The 23,191-nt window shown below is 32.7% G+C and overlaps 1 long non-coding RNA gene across 1 annotated transcript in view; it reads left to right on the top strand.

Moving 5' to 3' along the window:
- The first annotated feature begins 13,610 nt into the window (after positions 1–13,610).
- LOC137926107 (uncharacterized) overlaps positions 13,611–23,191 on the top strand; it is a 28,394-nt gene continuing 18,813 nt past the window's right edge. Inside the window, exon 1 of the long non-coding RNA XR_011107694.1 lies at positions 13,611–13,809. This is a non-coding gene — a long non-coding RNA (uncharacterized lncRNA). The remainder of the gene's footprint in view (positions 13,810–23,191) is intronic.

The following is a 23,191-nucleotide window of genomic DNA, read 5'->3' as shown; positions in this document are numbered from 1 at the left end:
GCTGCATGTAATGAGGAGAGATTTATTTATTTATTTTTAGGTTATCCAGCAGATTATGCATTAATTTTATACAGAATGATTGGTTAAACGTGCAATATCTTTAAAGGGTATGAATGCATAGTTAATTTCATCAACAAAAAGCTTTAAAGCCTTTTCTTTTTAGAATTATTTTCAATCATTAGATAGAATGCGATAAGCCAAGCAAGCAAATAGTGAAAAATAATTAATTTCAATATTAGTAATTAATTTTTATACGAATATAAATACGCTTTTTCTTACTTATGTCATTTATTACTTCTGAAACCCTTGATTTTTGAACAAGTACATAAATTAAGAGCAAATATGCTATATGTTCAGCGCTTTACACGTCAGATACGTCAAAGCTCAAGTCTTACTTGTTTAATAATCTAACTAATAACCTAAGGACGTAATGCGTACATTCTTGACTCCTAGTCCCGTTGTTTAAATTCAATTAAAATTTGTTTTTTTATTCCATGTCAACTCTGACAGCATAGATATAAATCCACGCAGTTTCTTGTATCATCCGCTATTAAAAAATGTCATTCTTCAATGTCAATAAATGAGAGAAAAATATGTGCCGTGTTACAAATAATTATGCACTAGGCATAGCTTACCTAAAGCCTATATAATTATTACGAAAATAAATTCAATTGCTAAAATTAAGATAGACGACGATGTAACATTTTTTTTCAAAACAACTAATTTTAAATTATCTTACAAGCAAACCGAACAAATTTGAGAACTACTTCTTGCTGTTATTTCATAGCTCAACTAATTGACATTTAAAAGTACATATTTACTTTTATTAAAACCGCGCGGGATGTTCTGCATTAATAATAATAAAACACTGTAATAATAAAATTACAGTAAAGAAATCCGTTTAACTACATTCAAATTATACATTACAAAAAAAAAACTATAAAAATGTATAATGTGTACAAATTACACACGGGAAAAATTGATTTAACGCGTTATTGTTAAAAACTCTCCTCGTAACCCGTTTGTTCAAGACTAGAAGACCAGAGCAAATGCGCTACCTAATTATAACAAAATGGACAAAGACAATGCCGTATTTATGTTCAGCAATTTATCACACAAAGAGACGATGTCTTAGACGCCTCTGAAAACTATAGCGTACAAAGAGTTGAACGACGTCAAAAATCGAGCTTTGAAAATCTATTAGCATGAATATATACAAATGAACATACAACAGCCAATACGCATGCTACGAAACAAAAGATAGCAGTTTTAAATAAGCAAAAGGAAACAATTGCCTAACGCGTGTCTGCGTATTAGTAAATTTCAAAGTGAAAGTTTATTCTCATATCAAAGTGTAATTTGATAGAATATACTTTTTTGGTGTATTTAATCCGTACATTTATCGAAAATATACATAAGAAACGTATAAGCATCAGTGCATTCGATTTGAGGTTAATTATCTTTACTATCATCTCAGTCTTTAGGCGTCCACTGAAAGGCATAAGCCTTCTTTAAAGATCCCCTGGGTGATCGGTCTTTCGCTGCTCACGTTCAGCGACTTCCCGCGGTCTTGACTATGTCGCCGTTCAACATAGTGGGTGGCCTACCGACGCCTTGTCCATCGACTCGTGGTCGCCACTGATTTCAGGTACAAAGTAAATAGTTAATTTAAATTGCTTGTAAGAAATTAAAATAAAATTGGCAAAATTTAATGTAAGAATCTATCCACAGTTTTATTTAAAATTTCATTATTGACCCCATGATGAGATGTTAAAAGTAATCATGTGTTATCGTGCCGATTCATTAACAACAAATCCGTGATTATTTTGATTGATCCCGTGGAGTAAAAGCATCAGCGCTCCCCCAAAATCTTGAAACCGAACAATAGAGAAGCACGTGAGGCTCCCTCCGTATTCGAGACTAATACCGCCCCACGCAGAGGAAGGAGATGCAAGGAAAAATACGTATTTATAGCAAATACTCGTACTCAAACAGTCCTACATTGTGTACGAGTCAAATAAATGAGAATCATTTTTCGTGCTGTCAAAAAAATCTGAATGGAAAAGAAAACGCAACGTCGAAAAAACGGCTCGCTTCGAAGTTTTTATTTCGTTTTTAATGTAATACTGATTCGGGATGTTTCAGATATTAATTGCGTCTTACCTGAGGTGGCGGCAGTGGGGTGACGCCGCTGAAAGAGTTCTGCGACGCTGATCGATCGCCGGGCGCGGATTGAAAGGAGAGAAACGTGAAAGGTAATTATTCATCTGACGACTAGAATAGACCACTTTTGTACCTTTATCTCGGGTGCTTTTTTCATGTGTTTTGCACAAAATTTGCAAGTAAATGGATCGTGTGACATGCCTATTTGTCTACATTGACAGTTTAGTGATTCTCACGAATCCTATCTGACAATTTAAGAATAAATATGTAAATACAACAAATAATAATTTATAAAACCTTTAGTCTCAAGTAATAATATTTTTTTCATGACTCCTGGACGGGATCATAATGATGTAAATACGAGTAGCTGCTATCAATTTGATTTTAGTAACGAAAATTTGTACGCACATATTCATGTAGTGACATAGACAAAGTAACTAGACAATGGTTAATAATAACAACTGAACAGTGAGAAGCTTTTGAACGTATCACAAAAAATTTGCACGCCTGTATTATCACAAAAGGCGGTTTAGAACCCGGAAGATTGTACAATGCGCAGAAACAAAAGCACGGGGGCACATGTGATCCTGACCTGATTTTACGAAATCCGACTTGCATAGACAATAAAGACGCCAGAAGCCTCGTCTCAATAGCCTTTATGATTTATGTGACATTTCTTTGACATTTTATGACGCATGCCTCATTTGAATACATCCACTTGTGCTTTGCACATTGAACAACTCGCTTATACGTATTTTTTTTCAATGACGACGCAATAGTGAACCGCGCGTCCTTAGCATTTGAATGAACATTTGGTTACCAGATTAGGTTTCTATGGACCAGAACCTTACATCAGTAAACAAGCCGGTCACTTATTAACTATTAAGTAGAGGTACAAACCATGTTTTGCGTCTATAACACGAATACGTTTACATTATAAAAACATATAGAGTAGTTTATTTAACTTTGTAGAAAATGCAAGTTATTATTGTGATAGCAAAATATAAGAATGATGTCTTCAAGATTCTCAAGACCAAGCTACAAAATTACATACGGCAACACAGCGAAAACTGGCAAATTATAGTCCCGAGGCCGCAGATGTTGGTCGACGTTGCCCAACGATAGAGATCGGAGCAATCATGCCGCCCTATTGTAAAAAGGACCCATTATGGAAAGTTCACTAAACTGTTAACTGCTCTCTAAATGTATACCTCCTAGAGGTCGTGACGTCTTCTAGCCAAGTCTCCTGTAATAATATCATAACTTCATAACGATTCAGCTCTTGTTAATCTAATCGTATTTCTTTTAAGAATCGTAAAACATAAAAAATATTTCGTATATATTCATTAAATAAATAACCAATGTAATTTTATCTCTGTTATAACAGAATATAACATTTATCTAACGTATATCTAAGGGTAAAGATAGCGCAGAATCAAATCGCTGTATCTCATAATCTCTCGTGGAGAGCGTTGTACAGGTAATCGCGTGAGATAATATTTGATTTCATAATAGATAGATGACACGGTTCGTCTACAGTCTCTGACTTGACTATTTATTCCATTTTAAGACGGATATTAAATAGGTAAAAATATTTTCTTGAAAACTTACGAAAGTTACTGTATTCATGTAATGCATGTAATGCAATACATGTAACTGTCATTTAAATTTAATTTTAGTTTATGAAGGTCAATTTAATTAAATCAAATTAATCAAACCTGCTGCCCATATCACAGAACGTGAACTAAATTATATGTTTTATAAGCACAAATATTTTACACATCGTCCAACACAACGTAATACGAAAGCAAAGTTTCTGTTCCGTGACACAATAATTTTTTATGATAAAACAACACACCAAAACTTTTGTTATAAAAATCATTAACTCAACTGCACTAAAAGACACTTTGAATATAATATAAAACTTCTGAAGAAATAGAATGAATCGTTATATAGAAAATTTTAAATATCACCAACCTGTCACAATGGTTGGTGATGTGATCTGTACATCACGTATAAACGCCGACGACGATGTATATGATATTGTATGAACAGATTTAAAAGACAATTTTAAAAATTATCATGTACACTCTAATCAAAAATTGAGCTATTGATTCTGGTTTTTGTCCTTGTACGGGATAAAGTTTAATAATAAATAATTGTGGCTCCTGTAATTTAAATTTTGAGGTGTAGAACCTAGCGTTCACGCCATATTATGTTACCATTTAATTGAAAAATATGTATTACATAAGCAACACAGAAATAACATAATATATGTATATATATAACATTTTTTAAAGAAAGTAATATTTTAGTTTGAATGTATAAATAATCTAAAGCAAGAATGTATATATATTGTATGTGTATTAATTTTGATTGTAACTGAGTTATATCTTAAAAAATACATAACATATAATTACACTCGATATGAGCCACTTAAAGTATGTGCAGGTATCACTCGAATATTGGCATAAAATACCCGCAACATCTGCAAAGCAACTACTACACAAATCATAAATTGTAAGTAGCTTTGAGATTTTTATTACAAAAGTCGCTTGCCGGCAATTCATCGTAATCCTTAACATCTCAATACACAAGTAACAAGTTGATCATTAATTCGAGGATATATCGAGAGATAACTTTATTCTGGTAGCCGACTGCTCTGTGTGCCGCGGCCCGTGCGTCCGTCATTACGATCCTGCCACTTTATTTCCGTAACAATCTTCGCAATATATTTCTTACGGCTTTAGGCATAAGAATATTGCGTTGGACAAAATCAACTTTGCAACCGTTGGTCGTTCACTTTAATCTTATTGGCGGACCATTATGCCTAAATTTAAACTCTTCATACACGGAGCAGAGAAAACTCACCGATAACCGACAGATGAAACGCAGGTAATGAAATTTGATAAAAGAAAAGGTGTTCGTTCGTGTATAGATAAAAATTAAAAGAACCGAGAAACGTGTTTTGACGAAAAAGTCAATAATGAATATAATGACAGCGATGTTGTTGACGACACTGATAAACGTATAATTTATTGCGTATTGTGATTAATGTAAAGATAAGCAGTATACGTTATGTGCTTTTTCTCAAAGTACACATATATTTCAAAATTTCGAAATATTTTACGATTTCGCATAGCGTAAAACGAAATTTTGTAAAATTATATTGAATCTATAAACGAATTACTTATAATTTTTTGTAGCGATTCATTTTTACAATATTTATATCGTTTTTAATAAGCCTATAGTATTTAAAATAGGAGAAGAACAAAAAGAAATGAACGCCAAAGCTATTTCAATGGAGTCATTACAAACCTGAACTAAGAGGAAACGATTTGGTTTCTAAAGAGCAAATAGTCTAGAGACCACGACGTTTCGTAATCGGCTCGAAATATACTTATTCAACGAGCAAACATATTTAAATTTAAGATATTTACTATACTCTTAATAACAGCAATTATTTCTAAAGTCTTAAGTAAATTACAAGGAAACAAATAAGGCTTACTTTACCATTGTAATGACAAACACTGATATTCCCTCTTATTTTCACCAGATGACTTCGTATAAATATAATATATATGTTTACAGATGATTATATATAGCAGCAGAAATGAAAAAATCCGTAGACGAATTGAAGTAACCCATATCGGTGTCCCAGCGGATTGGCAAGTTGAAGACTCTGTGGGCCTGAGATATAGCGTGCAGAACAGATGGCTACTGATGTCTTAAGTTTCTGGAATAAAGACCACGGACCAGCTAGCGTAGAACCTTCGCCCACAAGGTGGACAGACGGCTTTGTTACTCAGAAGACGCTGGATGCTTCCAACCAGATCTATTGTAAATTTACAAGGAGAACTACTCCTAGGCAATGAACTTTCTATGAGTCAAGTTATGATGAATGCAAATAGAATTATGTTTGGTAGTTTCACCCGATAACTATACACAATATTATACAAATTTACAGATTTTTAATCGTTACAACAATTTAAACTGTTAAATTTTCTAAAAAGAGACATCGTCTGTAGGATGGTACATATCGCAAGGTGGTGGACAATTTACAAACATAAAGTTATAGGTGTGTTATGACTTACATTGTAAGTTATTTTCATGTATAAACACGTATAAACAATTATTCTGTAATCGATACATTTCACCACGCAAACCGAAATCGATTACCCACAATCGATAGTCCGTGGAGATCGGGCTGGGGAGGGTGGGGAGGCTTGTCTCTGCACCAGGCGTTGACTAATCGGGACGCGTCGGCGCGGAATAAGACTGATTGCAGTGTAGCTCCTATGCCTGCTATGTGGCTCGCCGGAGCCCTCCTGCCTACACAAACCGACATTATTTAAGAAATCAGCCCGCTCATGCGGCAACAAAGGGAGCTCAGCCGCCTACGTTACATACTTTTCAAACTATACTTTATAACTCGCTTCGTTTAAAATATTCAACAATTATATTTCTTTTAAACATTCTAAATGTCGTTATAATTTTTATACTTATATACTTAAACATTAATAGCCCTTATGTTATGTTTTTAAGCCCTGGTAACATTATCAATTGATATTTTGACGCGTATTGTGAATAGACGAAGCTATTTTTAAAATGACATCCATGACAGCCTTTCAACATAATTTACATATAAAGCTTTTTACTGACAAATGAGCAATACATTTACTTCTTTAAGGCTTTTACACCTATTTCCATGATATTGGATGATATAGGTTTTACCATTTTTTTTTCTATTGAAATACTACAGTCAAATAAATTCTGGCAGTACAAAGTCTGGACGGACAGATAATAAAGAATAGTTGACAGATAATATAAGAAGTCCGAATTTTTAAAAGACTTTTTCATGCAATAATATCATTATGTGATTTATAATTTCTGGAATCATTGATTTTTGAATATAGTGAACCATACATTATTATATACTAATAAATTAAATGTAACTAATCATTTTGTACGGTATGTTACTAATGTTGAAGTCATGCTGATGGCTTTGTACTGAAATATCGCAAATTAAAAAAAATAATATCCATATGTCAATCACACTCAACGTTTATAATACATAGTTTTGTAATAAAATTATAACAAATTTGGCAACGGCTATAAAATCTTAGAGGATAATGAAAATACTTTTAATTTGTAAGAACAGTTGTTACGTGCGCATGCGCATATATAGTTATATATAGTTACGGTAACAGTAAAGAGAAATATGCCGTAAATACTTTACAGCCTTGGTAGTAGCATTTAAAACAATTTGGAATCATTAATTTGCAATTTCTTCTCGATAGCGTGCGAAAGACGCCTATTACCCTCAAGTGCGTTCATTGCACCCGTAGTGAACTCTAATCAACGTTTCGTTTCAATTAGTAACATATGGTCTGAGCAAGACAGAGGATCCGTGAACCGTTTTGTTTATAAAACGAAATATTGCGTCATAATTTGCGCTATTATTGAGTCACGTGTAATAATCGAGCGGGGCGTTCCGATCTCGCCTCTCTCAACTCAAAAACCGGCCCCGGTATCGCTGTAGGCAATTTTAATTCTTGATCAAAAATTTTATACTCATTTTCGCTGACGTCCTTGATTGATCGTTTACGCAACCGTTATGTTGATTAAGGTATTTAAAAAGAAAATATAAAATAAACTCTAAACTTCTCTTACATCTTTTCATTTGTTTTCGAAAAATGACTGTCATTACCAACTTATCTCATTATTATCCTGAAGGGGCTTTGCAAGGTATAGGCCTCCCCCATAGTTTGCTACCATGATCGGTTTTGCGCTGCCCTTATCCAGCGGTTTCTCCTGACCTACCGGTTTATTATAGCCACTTGAGAATTGGTTGCACGAGCGATGTACCATGCCCGCTGCCACTTCAGACGAACAATTCTTGGAGCTGCAACCAACTTATCTCACATGTAAATAATACAGAACCACGGGTGTGTTGTCATAAATTGTAAAGGTTTGTCTACATCTGCAGTTTGCACGATGGCGAGGCGGTCAATCTCTTATGTTGATTTTTCCAGTTTTATCTTAGTTTTTGTATGCTTTTGGACTGATTTTTATTTAAACTGTATCTGCAGTTTTCATTTGTTCACAAAAGTGTGACTAAAATAGCGTTATTAGCGATATGGATATGGAATAGTATCATGTATTTTCTGGAGTGATGTGCATCGTAAAGGTGGCACGAAACTTTTTATTTCTATTAACACTACAGTGTAACGAGCAGAACTTTTTACTTACTATCAAACAAACGCCTTAAAAGCCTAGCTTTATTGAATAGGCATATGTCATACGTAATGACTCGAAATATTAGATAAAAACACAACACGTCTATGTGAACAGGATGATTCGTTATAGATGTAAAATCTTTAAAATGGATGTATGTATAGCTCAACTATCAGCAAAAAACTTTACAGTTTTTTAATATACTTCTCATCACGTTGTATAAAGTTATCAGTCTGAAATATGTCATATTAACTTTTTTATTTATATGAATGCGACAAGTCAATAATTTCTGACAGCGCAAAGCCTGCAGGGACAAATAGTAAGCTATGAGTAATTTTAATACGTAGTTATCCTAATTTTGAAAACGGTTTTTATTACATATGTTATTTGTTATTTATGAAACCAATGATTTTTGGATATGGTATACTATATCATAATTAAGAACAATGAGCTATTTATTTAATTTTCACTTATAACTAGTTAGTTACTTTGTATAATATAATTATTAAATGACTTATTAGTTCGATCCAAAAAAATAGATTAGACAGTTGCTTAGCATCGGACGCGTCGAATCAAAGTCGATCGATGTTGACAAATGTGTGTCGACACGGGAACGGGTTACATGATCGCGGTATGCGACACCGACGTGATACGCGATTCCGTCGAGCACGCGGTACATGACGTGACACCCGCATGTGGGGAGCTTCATGTACTCGCCGATGCATTGCCGTAAACCGAGAGCCGACGTTAATAGAACTTCCCGAAAGAGATTTGGTTTGTCCGTATAAAACTGTTATTTTATTAGTAAACTAGTTATCTTATTAAAATTACTGGCCACTCAGTGCGACATAAAAGAATCATATTTCCGGATGATCACACAATTTAGAAGTTTTTTTATTTCGTATGCTGCCAGAACTCAAATGTTTTAATTTTGTTATTAATTATCGTAATGTCATGTAATTTACAAAGTGATTCGATATTTACAATATATTATTTTTATTAATCACGCCCCGTTATTTGTTTTATGGATGGACTTCATGGAAATAAAAAAGTACGAAATATTTTATACGATAAAAATAATTTTAGAGTGATTAAAAATGTAGTTATTTAATATCATAATAATAATAAACGATTAAATATTAACTTTTTGTTTATTACTCAAAAGACTTTAGGAATGATTTCATATTTTTATTGTATTGCTTTAACGTACATAATATTTTTTTATTTTGATACATCCGCAAGTTTTTTTTTGTTTTCATTGACGTCCAAAATTGGACAGCTCGTCCCTAGCTTTTTTATATTTTTCTCGTAATTTTTAATCAAAATAACCTATGTTATGTCTCAACAAAACTAGTCAGTTGTTTACGAGTTTAAGTCTCAGCACCATATTTGGCGATTAATATAAACAACTAATCATACAAATCCAGAGATTTTAGGTATATTATGAAGTGAATTAAGACGCACATATTACTACAGTACGCCAAAATTAATGCAATAATATTAAACGCTAACTTGCGATGCCTTTAAACGGGCGCTGATTTGACCTACGATACTTCGGTAATTAACGCCGATTTCAAATAACACGGTTATAGTTGCTTTCATCGTACTCGGCTCCACAAAACTTTCAGAAAATAGAGAATTAAGGAGAAAATTGGGAGCAGAGAGAACATTGGTAGCATGATTAGACATAAGGGAACTACAAAGACGAAATTAAAATAGATATATTATTCAAAACATTCCGTAACAATATAGTGAAAGTAAAGAACGTAAAGACATATGGGAATATAACCATATCGACGTTATCGATATGGATCACTCGGAGATTGACGCGCGCCGGGACATATTGCGTGCCTATCAGTTTTATCCGCCAACACTTACCGTTAATGCTTTTAGGAATGCACAGCATTAATTTGTACGCTCGGCTTAGTCATTTGGCAACGATTCATGGGTGACAAGTGGATCTTTCTGGATCAAACGCGCTTAAAAGATTGTCGTGGAAGATTTAATTTAACTCGTCGTATCAATGACTGCATTTTATAATGATATTAATTTTATTTTTAAAACTAAATTTTTAAGTAGAACCATCATTCCTTAACACAACATTAACAAATTACATTTCATCATCATTTCATTGCTGGACGTTGGTTTCCCACATAATAATATATTTTCATTGTGATGATTAATTTTTATTGCATGTACACGACATTTTTATTTGATAGATTCAAATGGTATTTTTTTCCTTAGCTTGCTTTTGATTGGACTTCATAAAATAAAACGGAATATTATCAAATTAAGAAATTAAACAAAACATTAAGAGACATTAATATTTTTTAAAATAACTATTTTATTAATGCTATAAATGACTGTATGATAAAATTATTATTAAATACTTATAAAGCAATATTAAGTATTGAATACAATGCTATAATTATAAATAGCGGTATCACCCAACGAAACCAACTGTCGATGTTTTTTTTTTTTATTTATAATTCGATACACAAATGCCGGCGTAATATTTATAGATACTGATTAATGACGTGGAAGTGAACAGGGGACGTGTTCCGACTCGACGTGCTGATGGATAGTGTATCCAGTTATTAGATAATGGTATTTCAATGGAATAAAAAAATTCACCCAAAACATTGTAAGACGTTTGAATATTTTGTAATATTATATTGAATTTAGTGATAAAAATTATAATTACAGAATAATACAAACGTGTAAAAAAATAAGAAAATAAATGACATAGTCTTGCCGATAGCAAGTTCAAGTAATTGTGTGCAGGTAAAATAGCGCGTATAACATAGCCGCTGGGGCTATAAGGTTCAGGAGGACAAGGAGGACAGGCAACCTTGTTCAGGTCCTCACGCTAGAACCAACCACTTTCAACAGGTCCTTTTAGAAAAGTATGGAGACAGCTTATATCCAGTGGACGTTCTAACACTGAAATGATATTGGTAATAGTAATTCATTATTTTTGTTCATAAAGTATTGTTGTTTGTTGCTTTCTTGAAATATCTAGATGAAAATTATGTACGTATGTATATGAAAGGTTTAGCTAATTGTTTATTTAAAAATATTTTTTAGACTTTATATGAATTGGATCCCATTATTTGGATCGACAATATACTCGAGGTTACGGAAAGTCACTGGATCCGGGCTGCGCAAGAGTGGCGATTTTTGGAGTAGGTCTTAGCCTTGCAGTGGCGTCCATCGGCTGACTTGAAAAAGAGAATCTTCATACATATACGGTTGGTGCATGTATTTAAATATTTAATGTAAGAATACTTTTGTAGCTTAATAATATTAACAGATAAACCTAAATATGTAATAGAACTAACGGTAACAGAGGTGCAGATAAGATTTACTTCGTTGTTCGTTCACCTAAAGGTAAGTGACCGTCAATAAACAGCTATCGATACTGGATCTCTGTAGGGGGCGAATGAACATGAGAAAGTTCCGGTTTCGATCGTGTATAAAATAATTAACTGGTGCCGTTATAAATTTAAGCATAAAAACTTCGTTAAAAAAGGTCCGATAACTTTTTAACAGAAGGATAAGAATTATTACTTAAAAAGTGATTGACAGTTTTTGAAATTGAGACGAAACATCTCTTTATAAAATTATATTGTAAATTAATTTATAAATAGATTAGATAGGTTGAAAAATATTTATTGAATTGGGCCTTAAAAAACATAAAACTAAGCAGGCAGGGCCAATGCAGGCCACTAAGAGCGCGGAACAGATGGTCGCTGGAGCCCTATGATTCTGAGGAATACGGAGCGTGAAGCGCAGGCCGTCTAACCTCAAGGTTAAGGTCCTCGCGATGGATGCAAGTCCCTGCCTATCGGTTCTGATGAATATTAATGCTTATATATATACATATATATATATATATAAATATATATATATATATATATATATATAAATATATATATATATATATATATATATATATATATATATATATATATATATATATGTGTGTGTGTGTGTGTGTTTATATATATATTAGCCGATCATCATCATCAATAGACATCCTACGCCTAGAGTGATGAAGATAATGATGAATAACAAACGATATTTTAAATATTATCATTTGACACAAAATTCATAATTTCTCCATTTAAACAAATAATGACGTAAAATTTATAATTTTAGTGTAGGATGGGCGAACCGAGGTTGGATCCGGATTCATTATTTGCTCGCCTGTGGTCCACATTTCCATTCCCGCATACACAACACCAACACTACACAGCTCTACTCGAGTAGAGCGGTTTACTACGTGCGAACGACATCGTACAATTGGAATGCGTCTGTCCAGCTCCTGTGTTATTTTAAAATTCGAAGACCCATACGCTCCGTGAACTCAGTTCCGATGAAGCTGTAGAAGCCCCCGGGCTGACAGCATTAACTTCAAATGAAACCAAGTAGTAGTAAGTACAGTATACATGAATTCTACAGATACAAAAACATCATGAGATAACTGCAATCACACAAAATTTGATCTGATCGTAAAACGGAGCAATTACACTCACCTCACAGCAAAACTCTTGACTATACCACTCAAACAGCGCAGTACAGGTAAATTGATTTTTTTTTTATTTTATTAAAAACACATAATAAACTACACTCTGCTATAACAAATCTTTTATGTATGCAAATAGTTTAGCAACAAAATACTTGTTGATTAATAACCAGTATTTGTCTCCGTACCATATCTTTGTCAGATATTTGAAGGATTTTATACTTTTTCAGAAACCACTTAGCGACAACAATGCACTTACGAATAAAGCAATTGTCTAACTAGTATAGGTGTGCGAAATTGTAACAGGTACTTTCTTCACACCCTTTCACGTCGATACTGATTTACAACCGCATTACGGACATTTCGCCCGCAAAATATGAAAACAAATAGAGCGAAACAATCGGATCGAGGAAAAGAAAAGTTGTCAAAGGTGTGCTGGAATTTGCAAAAAACGCAAGCGAAAGTGACCACCGTCGAATTCAAAGCGGTTAGCATTTGAAAAAGCATTGTGAGCGCATTGTAAAGAATTAGAGCAGAAACAATGAAACGAATGACAATTGGCCACCTGCAGTTTACACGACATTTGAATATTATTCGCAAAAACTAAAAAAAAATCGTCAAGTTTCGTTTTCATTTAAACTTACGTCACTTTACCTCCAGTATTTTATTAGAACCGGCTAGTGGAAGTCAAAAATTAAATATGTTAAAATTTACTTACATTACAAATTAAACTCGTCTTCAATTATATAAAAAAAGTTAAGTGTATGTTCCAAAATTAAATCAGTGTATTAATCTAAATATTAATTTATATTACAGGTGAATAGAAAAATTAGTTACATGTGTTATCAAAGAATCTGTTTCGGGAAAGAGATGTCAACAAGGTAGGTACGACCGTTGCTTACATTATATTTCTGTAGAGATTTGTGGCCAGGTAAGCACACATAAGCGGTTTTATTTATAAGGTGGTTCTGATAATAATGTGGAATGCCGTGTAGCAGTGCCGACGGTTGGTCGAAAAGACCGCGGGAGGGAGACCTGTCCGGCACTCGCTCTACTAGAGGATGTTCTAATTGTCGCGCCTTCAATTATTTATTTATTTACTCTTTCTACCACTTGTATAATGACTAACTTAGTGCCGTAAAGGCCTTTACTTCCTTTCAACCCATATTATCTAATGCATCATATTATATATTGTTAGGTCATAATTAAATATTTCTAGTTTCATTTTTAAATTAAAACATAAATATCAAACATTAAAAATTACATTAATATAACCTTAAACTAAAACAATTTTGTAATAGTTCAAGAAAATCATGAGAAAAAAGCATACGATAATTAATAAAGTTTTTAATGTACTAGACTTTAAGTGTACTTATTTAGTAAAATAGATACTGTTAAATTAAACATGTTATTTTCCTATCGGTATACTGGTAAAATAATAAGGAATTTATCAAAGTTATAAAACTTTATTAACTAATATAGCATTGTTATATAAAAAATTTCTTCGTAAATAATATCAGACTAGCGACATTTTTAAACTTATTTTCACGGTTAACTTTTTTATATCAACAGCCGTACTCTACGTCGATATCCTGCCTACGCTATTTAAGTTCCCCCTGTACTATCGAGAGTATGATATCAAGGTTAGGCTTAGCGGAACACTCCACATGTGGTCAACCTAATAAAGTGCAATAGAAATACACTTTAGCGGCACGGTAGACAGAGAGCGGAATAAGAGCTTAGCGGCCATGTTGTATTATGGATGCCTATCATATTTTGGACCCGCTTTGGACCGGATTATTCTTTTTTCTTTTGCGCCTCCGTCTCGTAACCGGTATCGGAGCGACGACCACCATTTATTGTAGATTAAAGAGGCTTGTTGTCTTAATTTTAAGCCACATTTTAATTTATCGCCACGTATTAATGTACAGTCTCAACCATTTTTTTCCCGATGGGCAGACAAACCGATGATTTGTTTATTTGTATTGACGCTTTTTATTAATTCGGCCGCGCTAGTGCCCGCTAATATTTTGTGCTTAACTTAATGATTTGGCAATTAAATTAAATTGTTAACGTTGAAGTAGCTAAATTAAAATTAACGACCGCGTTAAGAGGCTCTAAGAGTTTCGTTGTAGCTGTTGGACATGCATTTGTCACGTTGTCATTGGCGGGAAAATTTGCTTTGGATTATTTTGTATTATTTCTCTTCAACACAAAAGTTCAAAACATTTAAAAAGTCGATTTTTAAAACCATCGTAATATATACACACACTCGCAAAGGTTGTAAAGTATGATAAACATTTTCGGAAAGCAAACATTATATTAAAACATCAAAAAGACAAATTAATCATTTATTCAATGTACAAAACAAAAGAGAAACGAGCAAGTGCAAGCCCCCATGTCCGAGTAAAAAAAATTACAGCACGCTCGAACAAACCGAAAGGACGCCAGCGCAAAAAGCGCTACCGGTGAAAAAATGTGATTTATTGCGTGAAAAATGTAGAAGCACACGCGGAAAGGGAGTAAGCGGTGAAAGCGGTGTTCTCGCACGGCGAATTTATTAAAACCGCTTGCTAGTTTGTATTTTTTTATCATACACGCGTGAATTGATTTGTGGCTTTAATCTGTATTAATTTTTCGCCAACATTACTTCTGTATCAAAGTCTTTGCATCTCTTTACAGCTGTATTAACCTACATTGGTTCGCAGGTGTTATCTTACGCTACATTTTAAGAATGTAATTTAATACTTACAGAGAAATAAATATTTAATACTCTTGCACTGACCACGTCAGTTACTAATTATATAGCAATCGTACGTAACAAAAATAAACAATATACTTTTATATATTAAAAAACTAGAACTAGCAATTAAAACTACCGACGAACCTGATAAAGTATTATTTAAAATTTAAATATTTTATGAACAAACATTCAATGAAAGCCATTCCAAATTTGAAATATAATCTTTTTCGTTATAATTATATAGATGACATCACACCAAAGAGGTTAGAACATTATAAGAAAAACACAATACGTATTTGATTTAGACCAAATCCAAAAATAAATTGAATTCAAATTCAAAATATCTTCATTCAAGAAGGGATTTACGAGCACTTCAATCGGTCGTTTTTTAAAATTATAAATAGTAAGCTACCACCAGCATAGAATGATGATTTGATAAGAAGAGCTGGCCAGAAACTCAACAGTTGTTTTTAATAATGTTTGATGACTACATTATAATATCAACTATGTAAATGAGTCAACAAATCGAGTTCCACACATTTAGATCAACTTAAAACCCCTGATTGCTATATATATTAAGACTTATGGAATTATATATTTTTTATTTTAGATTTAAAACTAAGAAAAGTAAGATGTAAGATGTGTTGTAAATGTCTTCTTTAACAGTGAGATATAACTAAAATTATATATTTAATTGTTGAGGTATAGGCATATACGTAATATTTAAAATAAAAAAAAACTTGATCATATTTTTGACAAATAATATTTATTTATATGTTAATGTGTGTGTTGAAGTGTATGAGTGTGCGAGAAGTTTGAAAAAAGAACGACCGCAAAACGTGTTTAAGAATAATATGCGCTCGCTTCAACTATCTGGTTATCCCGATCGCTACTTATACTAATGACATAATATCTTCATATTGGCTCCATCACTATTATGAGCATAATAGTCCGGTGTTTATATTTACTTCACGTGTCCTAACCTCGGTGTTAAGCAGAACGTGTTATTTGATCACGTATCATCCGATCTCCATCTGCGCAGGCGCCGGTGGCAATACAACCACTGTATAATTTCGATCCCTTTAATAACAACTCACAATCCTAATAAAGTGCTAAAAACATTTCTGATCTGATAACTGAAATCTTGAGAAGAGATAAAATGTTGCGAAATTTATAAAAGAAATTTTCTTTCAATATATCACAGAACTGTTTATTTTTTTTAAAGATCTTCGACCAAAAACAAGCTTACAAGGTGAATGGTTATAAGTATAAAAACTTCAAAGGGGTACATGTATAACTTATTTGTAAGCGGAAAGCTGAAAATTTTACACCTATTTTCAATCACCTATATAAAGTTATCGCTCTATAATATTACAAAAAAATTTTTTTTTAACTGAAATACGACAACTACCAATAACTTCTGATAGTACAAAGTCTGCAGGTATAGATAGTAAATAATAATTAATTTTAATATGTAGTATTACGATACTGAAAACGACTTTTCTTATTGTATTATATCTGAATCCATTGATTTATGGATAGGGCGTACCCCTTTAAAACTTTTACACCAACATCTAATCATTTTGTATATACCAAATCTTAATATATTAATGAGAGATGTAAACAACATCTTTATAAATTAGGTACAATAATATATTATACTTATTAAATCCGCAAGTGAAACAAAAAATTAATCTCGATGAAAATAATACATAAAGATTACAACACATTCAAAAGATACAATAAATAAACAATGGGAAATGCGTAATAGCCAAGAGTGTTTTTAAATAGGTTCATTGGTCATAAGTTTGAAAAGCTGTGAATAAATAATTTACCCTATCCAAACATCAGAGGTTTTAGAGATAATAAATAACGATGATATAGTAAGAAAAAGCATTTTCCAATTGCTTATATCTTCCTCAACAGACTGTACTGCTCCAAGTTATTGGCCGGTCGCATTTCAATCCACAAAATAAATAGTTAATATTTTCAGAGTTTTCATTTTATACAGCTGGTAAAATAGATGTAAAAGCTTTTAAGGCTTTTGCTGAAAAATAAGACCTTCACCACTTTAAAGCTTTTATATATATAAATATATCTGTATATATTACTCCTTCTTAATGACAGACATGCATAACATCTTTATGTGAATTATGAATATAAAACATAAGCCTGAGTTTGTTAAAAAACAAAAAAAAATTAAATCCAAAAAAAATAAAACGATAATACCTGAAGACAATAATAAAGTCAAAATATATTATAAATAAATATCGTGAATTTTGTAAAAGCCAAGAGATATATTTTTAAATACATATATAATTAATAAATTAATTATAGTTTCACCACACTTGTAATATTTAATTGGTTAAGAAATAAAAATTATTGGGATTATTTAATATGCAGTTCAACGACCTGCGGAACCGAGCAACTGGAACAAACACGTTGGAAATTCGGTAACGAGCTGTATTATAAAGAAAGACTCCAGTCTTTAAAATATTGTAATTAATTAAGTAAAGTTTACGTAAACACAAACTTAATCGTATATGTTTTAACTTGAATTATTGTAAAGATTTAAAAGAACAATCGTAATGTATATCTGTTGTTTTTTGAGAAATACCGATACATAAATAATTCATGTTACATGTGATTATAAAATTAAAGTTAATTCTTTAAAGGTTTTTGCTTTTTCTAGCTAATCTCTACTCGACGAAAGGAATATTCCTAACAAAAGTCTAAACCTTATGGTCCTGAAATCATAATGAATCAATACATAGGCGGAAATCTATTATATACACAGGTTGATTGGTTTTAAGTGTGAAAGTTTTAACGAGATGTATACATAACTCATTTGCTTTTAATTAATATATGACACACTCCATCCAAAAATCTATGTTTTCAGAAATATTTAATAACACAATTATAATGTTATGAGTAAAACAGTTTTAAAAATTCGGATAATTACATACTGAAATTAATTATTGTTTATTACCTTTCCTGTAGACTTTGTACTACCAGAAATTATTTGTCTGTAACAATCCAATAAAAATTTAAATAAACGTTTAACATATGATTCACTGCAATAATGCAATCACTGATCTACAATACACCAATTCTAAATTTAAAAAAAATCCGTTAGGAGTCTATTTTATTAGTATCTCGACTAAACGATCATTATATTAAAAGTAACAAGAAGTTTAAAATAAGTGACGAGGTACCGAATCCAAATTTAAATGTAATAATGGCAGATTTAACCCGTACGACGCGCGGATTGTATATGGCCGCTGACAGATACGGGAGCGCGGCGGATCTTAGGCGGAAATTAAAACTAATAATTCAAAAAGTTTCCGCGCGACCGAGCCGCCTAGCCAGATTTATGTTCCAGCCAGTCTTCTGTGTGTTTCCTACGATAGGTAGATGTGGAAGATTATGAGCTAACTAACATTAACCAATTATTGAGAGCTAGCCGTTGAATTCATTGATATGCAATCATAAATTATTATAAATATATTTTTAAACGAATCATAACAAACAGAAAGCTGTAAATAAGATAAGAATAACCTGAAAATGTTAGTTTAAATTAAATATTATGCCAGCTCAAAACATATAGCACGTATCAGCCGTCTTATCCAATGAACAGTGAAAAAGATTTCCATTACAAATAATTCTCTCGGCGATTTAGTTTCCGAAACACCTAGGGACCGTGGACAAACGACTGAGAAATAAAACCTCTCCAAACGTCGGACATAGACGGACAGTAGCAAACGGAATGGCACCGATGTTAGGAGCATAACGATAGCAATACGTCCGCAGTCGCGCGGCATCAATCGCGGCCCACTGGCGCAGCCCGGATGCATCAATGCACTCCTGCACTTTTTACTCTATTTACCAACACCTTATGCAATATTACTATATTTAAATTCGCTGTACATTGCTCCTTTATTTCTAAAGCTTTCAGTGAACACCAGTGAAAAGCGATCAGTGGACTGAATAGATTCGGTTTTATCGTGTTAAATGTACCGTTGCATTGGAAGTTGCGACTACTATCTGTACGCTAAGATCGGAGTCTGTTCAATTCAATCCTTTGTAGGAATTTTATTTAATTTTGCAGTTTTCTCTCGAATCTATTTTTCTTTTTGGTCTTACCTATTTTTTCACAAGTTTCCGTTACAAAGTTTGAAGTATACATAATATCTGCAAAAGTCAAACATTTTCATTGCTACCTGACAAAGTTGGTTTTTGTATTAAAAAATCTACAATAGCATAATAAGGCAAAGTATTCTTTAACAGGAGATAAATTTTATAACATAAAATTTAATATTCATTGACTCAGTAAACACGAACACCGCGTGTAATGTTAAAGTAAAACTTCTACATTTTCCAAAGTATACTTAAAATAACCATCACTAAATAAACCTACGAACTTCTATAATTATTTTTAAATCTTTTTTAATCATATTAGTTACTATTTCCTGAGTAAAGCCTTCCACTGTTGGACATACCACCTGGGTAGCCCACCGCCACGGATTTTCAAAAGGACCAGCCCGCAACCAGCTTCTTCCAACGACCTTCACAAGGACTTCTGTCCACTCCAAAACCTTAAGGTCCCAGCTATCATCTGTTCTACAAGCTACGAAACCTATTCTCTACCACTTTAACTTGGCTATTCGCTGACTATTTCTGTTACTTTCGTTTGCTTACGGATCTCATTTGATCTCATCAAAAATCCCCAGCACAACCATTTCTATGATTCATTGAACGACTTTGAGCTTGCCAGTATTGCACTTTATATTACAATGTTATAATTGTGCTTTATTAATAGTACTCGAAATTGCCGGCATTTATTTATATTTTATGTAAGAAATTTAATGAAGTTATGACAACGTACACGGCGTGGGTTGCAGGAAGTCATAGAAAATGGAAGAAGAATGTTAGGGATATTAAAGCTCATCTTGTTTACCTTATTAAAAGTAGTATATAGTATAAATGGTAATGTTGGAAAGGCGCTTATGTAATCCTTTCGGCGGCGTAGGTAGCGGCTGTTTATTATTTAGAATGTGTACCGATGGGACGACGCGAGTCGATGCTCGCTCCGAGTGGAAATCTTTTGGGATTACATCGCCGTCAGCCGGGTTACGTCCGGGGCATACCAAATTAGTATATTTTTTCTTTTTCTTTTTCCTTAACTTGTAATAGCTTGAAGCACAATGTTTTCTTATATTTCTGTATTTTACTAGAATCCACAAAATAATGTATAATGTCCAAATTATGCAACGTAATAATGAATAACTATAAATTATTATTAGCATTAAATTAAGTGGAAAGAAACGAATAATAAAAGATGTTTTATCTTTTTAGTACGCATCTATCATTCAATAAGAGCTAAAATTCCTACAACAATATTTTACTTTAAAAAATCGTGAACAAATAAAGCTGAAAAGCCAAAATATATAACAAATGCGTAGTCTGTACAAACAGTTTCTTAACGGCAAATCAGCATGTAAACTATAAATGGAATCTGCTCGTCCGTTACCATTCTCTTATTAAAGTAACTTGAATGTATTTACTTATTATATAAATGTCAAGTTCAAGTATTACATTTATTTTCATTGCATTAGCTCTAATAATGAAAAATATATACTCCGCTCCGAGCATAAACTATCAAGAGTGCCCTGGTCTGTTATTATCTTTAAGGTCTAGACTAAGCGCTCTCTGTACTCTAGGAGTTAAGGCTCGCGAAATTCGTTAACACCAATAGGGTAAATTTTACCATTAATCACAAAACAAAATGGATCCTGCTCAATAAAAAGTTTCACAATGATAACTCGATCTATTAAAAATACACATTGATATGATTTTCAGTTTACGTTCATTTACGTGTAATAATCATCGTTAATTTCCCAATGTCTATGTAGCAAGGCATAAAAAGAGTCAGCTAGCTCTTTCGTTTCTATGTTTTATTTAATTAAATTATTAAATACAAGTAGATTTGTTTGAAAAAATGTGAAACAGAGATCACCCGGTGTGTCACTGACGGGTAGATCTCAAGCGTACCGCGCTATGATGTACGAGACGGCGACGCCTGGCGAAACCTAAACCGCAGTAATGCCTCCATCACGTCAAATGAATACTAAATCACGGGTGGCCATTTGAATTTCAATATCTAATATACCACACTCGCCTGACCTACAAGAGTTACGTTCCGTTCGTTATATTCGATGTTTGAAGTTTTTGAACACGTTCTATTTGTTTTACATTATAAATGTAGGTACAATTCTAGAATGTTACAGTACCATATGTCATTATTTTACCTTCCAGTAGGTAAAATAATGACATATAATTTAACTAAGCATGCTTAACCCTTGGCCCCTGGGGGTTTAAGGTGTGGAGAACTTCACGTACTGGGAAGCACAGGACGTCCACTTTCAAGTCGGACAGGCAACCTTATTAAAATCATCCGAAGACACTGTATGCAGACCGCTTCCAACCAGGAAACTTATGTGGGAAGGCTATGTCTATCAGAAAATATCTAAAATGATGACAACGATGGTGTCTGAGGTAAAAAATAAATAGTCGAGAAAAGCATAATAATTTGAAAGTTTTTGATTAACATTTAATACATGTACAAACTACTGATATTCTATTCATTACTCCTTCGTATGGTTTAAAAGTAAGAATCGTAATTGTTTATTCATTTAAAAAAATACATAGTTTCATTAAGAAAGCTGTAATGGAGTAATCTTCGTTTTCTTTTTCGGCAGTAGCGAATAGCCATAAGGAAAATCTTGCAATCGGACTACTTAAATAAAAGGTTCTGGAGCACCTATACTTAAATTGCTGGATACATATTCCGAGCACATTTATCAGTGGCAAAAAAGCGAGAGCTGAATCGGCAAATATTTTTTCTAGGCGATTAGCGAAAATTCCCTCGAAATACCTACAGAGTAAACAACTCTATTTTACTGCCAAGTTTCACTCTACGTGTCTGAAATGTCATTTAAACCTTTGTAATAAGGTCGAAGTTTATTGTAGCATTCATTATTAATAAGCATATATAAGTTTGTTCGAAGGTTCAGCGTGGGAACCTCCGAGTCGCATTGACCCCTCCAATGCTTAGACAAATGATTTCCAAGAGTATTTTCTTGAAAATGTTTTTACGTTTGGTCCATTTTCTCGAAACGCGGTTACTTAAGAGGTTAAGTAGATTATTGTGTCTATGTACGTAAAATAGTTTTATTACACTTGATATATCATTAATTATATAATACATATATAACAATCTCGGAGAGTTGTTATTTGAGATCTGATATTTAATGGTCGTCTTTTTAACATCTTTTCGTAAATAAATTAAACATTATATGATAACGGATATATTGTTTAGTTATCATGACTTGTGGAGGAAAAACATATGTTTAAATATATCGAATTATTTTTACTATATTTATTATTTGTACTTTATATTGATGGAGATAATAATGTATATTATGGAAATCTCAAAGTAAATTTTAAATAACAATCAAATT

Source organism: Battus philenor, unplaced genomic scaffold (assembly GCF_028537555.1).
Source record: "Battus philenor isolate CCGP_79_NKW_IND1 unplaced genomic scaffold, ilBatPhil1.0.hap1 SCAF_10, whole genome shotgun sequence".
NCBI classification, from domain to species: Eukaryota; Metazoa; Arthropoda; class Insecta; order Lepidoptera; family Papilionidae; genus Battus; species Battus philenor.
Note: the sequence above shows the minus strand (reverse complement) of the source record. Positions and strands in the feature narration are given on the sequence as shown.